This window comes from Colossoma macropomum, unplaced genomic scaffold (assembly GCF_904425465.1).
Source record: "Colossoma macropomum unplaced genomic scaffold, Colossoma_macropomum, whole genome shotgun sequence".
In the NCBI taxonomy this organism is placed as follows: domain Eukaryota; kingdom Metazoa; phylum Chordata; class Actinopteri; order Characiformes; family Serrasalmidae; genus Colossoma; species Colossoma macropomum.
Genome location: NW_023494793.1, coordinates 15,969,190 through 15,974,044, shown reverse-complemented (window position 1 = coordinate 15,974,044; position 4,855 = coordinate 15,969,190). Strand labels below are relative to the sequence as shown.

Sequence of the window (4,855 nt, the reverse complement as noted above, 5' to 3'; positions counted from 1 at the left end):
AATATCAACGTCTTTTGACGTTGGTGGCCAGCTGGGCTACTTTCATAGTGTTATTTTTGGCTTGTAGTATAAAGACATAAAATACACAAGCACTACCATTCAGAAATTTGAAATCACCTTTTATTCAAAATAATTTATACAGTGTAGATTTAAACTGGTTTAAATGGAAACTCAACAGTAAAAGTAAATGTTAGTACATTAGATAGTCCACAGTAGAAAAAGAAGCATAACAATAAATAACACATCAGTCTTGAATTTTCAGTAAACCGGAAGATTGCAGGGCCCTGTCAACATTTCGTACCAGTTCTTGCTCAAAGTCCCACACCCTTTTGTCAACCAGCAATTGTTTTTTGGAAAGACTACCCTGTAGTGGTACTCAAATGTGCACGATGTGACACACATCAAAAGTGACTCTTCTGACCTTTCCCACATTTTTGAGTGTGGAATGCACTGATTTTTGCACCACGCGCCTTGGATGGACTATCATTTTTTTCTTTTTATCAGGCTCTCTGTAAATATGCTCCATGATATTGATGCCAGGTATATTTGCCCACTCTGTCCTTCTGAACTTTCCACGCTCCTCTCTGTCTTGGGGAAAATGTGATTCTCAATGAGAAATCTGCTCACATTTTTGTCCTTCTGTTGAAGACTCTCCCTCAGTAATGGGAGGTTAGCATGTTTATAAGGCATGATGATCTCATCAGTGTCATTCGGCAGAACATATCTGGACTGATACATGTGTCTGTAAACGCATTCATTAAGTTTTTCCAACTGCCCATAATACTGGAGGTCTCCTTTGTGCTCCTTTGAGTTCCATCCTGCTGATGGGTTAAGGAACTGGTCTCCAAAATTCTTTCTCCTTGGTAGTGCTGTAAGAGCTTCTCCAGGTCAGGACCACAGCTGGTATTGTAGATCACTAGATGTTGCACACCCAGAAGCTTGTACATCTCCATGGTTTGGGCAAACTGCAGTGTTATTGCACACCCCAAAAAGGCTAGATATGCAGATGGTGAAGTTGAATTTAAATGTTTCCCTCTCCGCTCTGTTCTGTATCGGCAGGAGATCAAACGGGGCAATGCCTGAGGTGTGTGGTGCAGTTAAAATAGCTATATGTGTTGCATTCTCTGTTTGTGCCCTCCTACACAAAACATCTGAAGCCCCAAATGGGAAGCCAAAATGATCACTGTGTATCTCCACTTCTGCATTAACAACCTCACAGTTATAGTCGTTGCAATAGATGCAATGAAGAGGCTGCAGATCTCTTCTAATTATACTGGTGACTCATATGGCCTTATTGAATCTGTGATCAATGAATGCAGACACCATGAAATGTGCTGTGTGTTTAATGGGAGTTATGGAATCCTGCGAGTTTATATTGTAATTTTCAAAGCTATGGTGCATAACATGCGGTGTTATTGTAAATAGAAGTGCTCCACATTTTTGAATCAAGGTGACACTGAGAACCACAAAGAGAAAAATCAAAACAAACTTTTTATGTTCTTCTCTCATCTTAAGCCACAGTCCCACTTGACACCTATAAATTGAAACAAATTGATGTTGTTGTCATTTCATGTTGCATTGTATATTATCATGTGCCATTTTAAGTATTTTCACATGGGAGAGATTAGGGACATGTGTCTTAGCTTTTCTTTCCTATAGTTTGGCTGCCAAAAACCCAATAAGAGACTGTCAACAACAGACTGTCAACAACATGCCAGAAGACAGTCATCAATCAACTTGTTCCAACAACATTTCAAAAGATGTATGTATATTTCAAAAATGTTATAAATTCATTAAACCTATCCATTGCCATCACCTAAACAGGAAAATGGTATTATGACCTGGTCTGTATCTTTGTTTTAGTTGTCTTTGTTTTAGCTTTTGGTGGCAATCCAACACTTGTTGTCATCGCTGGCAGGGGTTAAAAACTAGGAAGGACTGAGCAACACAGGAAATCCAGGGGAACAGGCAGGGGTCACAACACAGGAAAAACATAAAGAAAAAACCATCACTCTGACTCAATTAAATGCAAAAGAGACTTTGCAACCAATAGGACCACACAAAGTGTATGTGGGTGACCAAATGTGTCCATGAATGTCCTGCAACCTTCATTGTCAAACATTTTCTGTCACATATGTAACTAATTTATTTCTTTATCTCATGTGTCACTGACATGGTACTGATGCAACATGTGAGCATTGAGAAGACAATAATAGCACACAGTTGTAGGTGAAAATTTTAGCACCCCTGGTCAAATTACAGCTGTTATACACCAGGTTCACCAAGTTTTTTTCAGGATATTCACAGTGTTTTTGGTAGGTTTTGCCTAGCTCTTTTCTTGTTTGAAATATACTGCTGGCTTAACTCATCAGAATCTACAGACGGTTCACAAGCTCCATGTTATTAGGTTAATTTTTTTTACTTGTTAAGACAACATTGTGAATAATGTACACTATAAAAACTGCAGCTCTTGAACTTCGAAAACTGCATTCTTTCAAATTGTGATTTTGATATTAAACTTTATTAAAATTAACATTTCAGCCCTAGTCCAAACTTAAACACACACCACATTTTATATTAAATTTTTCCAGTATGTTAAATTTAGCAAATAAATAGTAACTGTCTGTTAAAATTAGCATAGATGTGTTATATTTAAGTCTGTTCTGTGCAGAGGAGATGATAACTTCTTTTCACTTAGAAAATCAACAAAATGTGTAATTTAACTAGCGGTGCCCAGACTTTTGCATGCAACTTGTATCTTGTATAAAACAGACAAGTATGCACAAAGATTTCACTTTGTGGCAAAAAAAAAAAAAAGTTTGGATTGTTCTATCTGTCCATAGCATCATGCACTGGCCATTACGGAGTACAAATTTAAGTATAAAAGTGTTTTTATTTCATATTATTTTGATGAATCTATTAAAGAGACTGTGTAACTGCAGATATTAACAACTAAGTCAGTTTAGGCTGTCATGTCTGCAAGTCAGGTACTTTAAGACAGGTAATTTAATTGATTTTTCAAAATTCTGCATAATCAAGTCATTAAGATCTAAGTAAAGTATCTGAGAGTGGTTTGATGTGGTATGTGTCATTCTACATTCTTAAAAGGATGGCTCTTCTATATAGAACCATCGTCTTTACTAAAGAACCTTGAATTACCGTTTTAAGAGTGCATAAAAACTTACAGTGTCAGAACTGTTCACAGTGGTAGATGGAACAAGATGCTTAAGTACATTTAAAAGCAAGTCATTTTGTGAAATATAAGCAACAGACGCAATTTATAACACTGTCACACTCTGTGCCTTGAACAAACAAACAACAGACATGCTTACCTTGATCTTGCTGTTGCTAGGAAACCCAGATACAGCCTGTGGTCAGTTATGATAGGTGCATTTAAGAACATCTCTTTGCATTGTCAAGCCTCTCAGTAATGGTTTACCCTGCACTTGCTTAAATGATCTATACCTGCTTCGAACTTTGGCTCAGCCCTTTTCCTTCACCTCTCACACACCACTTGACAGCAATAGAAGAGTTAATACCTACAAATACAATACCAAATATGTCCGTTTACAGAACTGTTAAGTTCAGTTTAGAACTAAAGCCATATTCAGTAATGTAAACCTGTCCAGGTTGTGCTAGCAACAGGAACCTTAAAACATCCAAAATAAGTGCTAGCAAGAGAAGTGGTGGCTTAACTGTATGTTCTTTTGACTGGGTTTTAAGTTAAGTATTGAAATATCCCATACTGTATGTACTTTAAAAATAGCAATTAACCAAAATGTGAGGCATAATCCATTGCAAAGCAAATGTGTTTCTTAAAGACATTATGTTAAGACCGTGTACTCTACATTTTATTGCCACAAAAAGAGCAGTAAAAGGTCAGATTGACCTTTATTACCCTCAAGGAAACCTTGCCAGTGTTCATTTTCAGTCCTGTCTTGACTCCAGACTTTATCTTATCTTTAGATTTTTTAAAAAAATTACAAATACCTTGATTTCTCCTGGGGAACTAAATTAACCTTAATTAAAATTAAAACCTAAATTAAAATTTAAGGGCCATGTTGTACCTTTGAAAGTACACTCATATTGTCCAGTGACAAAAATGTACCTGTACAAAACCTTTTTCTGACTGCATTCCCAAGATGAAGCTCTTTACTTCAGTATTTAAGCAATTGACAGTCCTCACATCGGTCAACCAATCTGCACGTTTCTATAACCTAAGAATAACCTTGGGATTTTAAGGGGTTAAAAAAGGTGTTTCACTCAATACCATCAGACTTACTTCAGATAGTGAACACCTCACATGCATCAGGCATTTTTCCCAACACTTTAAAAACTGCAGTTGGAAACCCTCTCTTAAAAAAAGTCTACTTTATTAAGTAATTACAGACCTATTTTAAATCTACCTTTCATTGCTTTCATTGAAAAAAAAAAAACATTGAGAAAATCCTCTTAAAGCAATTGACTGGCTTTCCACCCTTAAACAGTGGTCTAGATAAATTTCAGTCAAGACTCTGGCCTAGTACTAACACTGCTCTTATTTTATTAATGCCTTTCGGTCAAATACAGACTCTGTTTAATAAAGATAAAACAGAGATAATTTTATTCTGAAATAGCAATGAGAGGCACATCAGCAGTCATCTCAAAATAGTCATTAACTCAGCATTTTATCTCCTCAAGAACATCAACAAGATTTTCTGACTAAACCAGACCTGGAGAGACTTATCCATGCCTTTATTTCTACTGTAATTGTCTCCTAACTGGACCCGCAAAAAAGACAAACAGCTTCAGTTGATTCAAAATGCAGCTCCTAGAGTCTCACTAGTAGTAAGGGAACACATCACCCCCTTTCTTA

The 4,855-nt window shown here is 36.5% G+C and overlaps 1 pseudogene; it reads right to left on the bottom strand.

Moving 5' to 3' along the window:
* Positions 1 to 483: 483 nt before the first annotated feature.
* On the bottom strand, positions 484 to 1,401 carry LOC118814049 (annotated as a pseudogene).
* Positions 1,402 to 4,855: the final 3,454 nt, after the last annotated feature.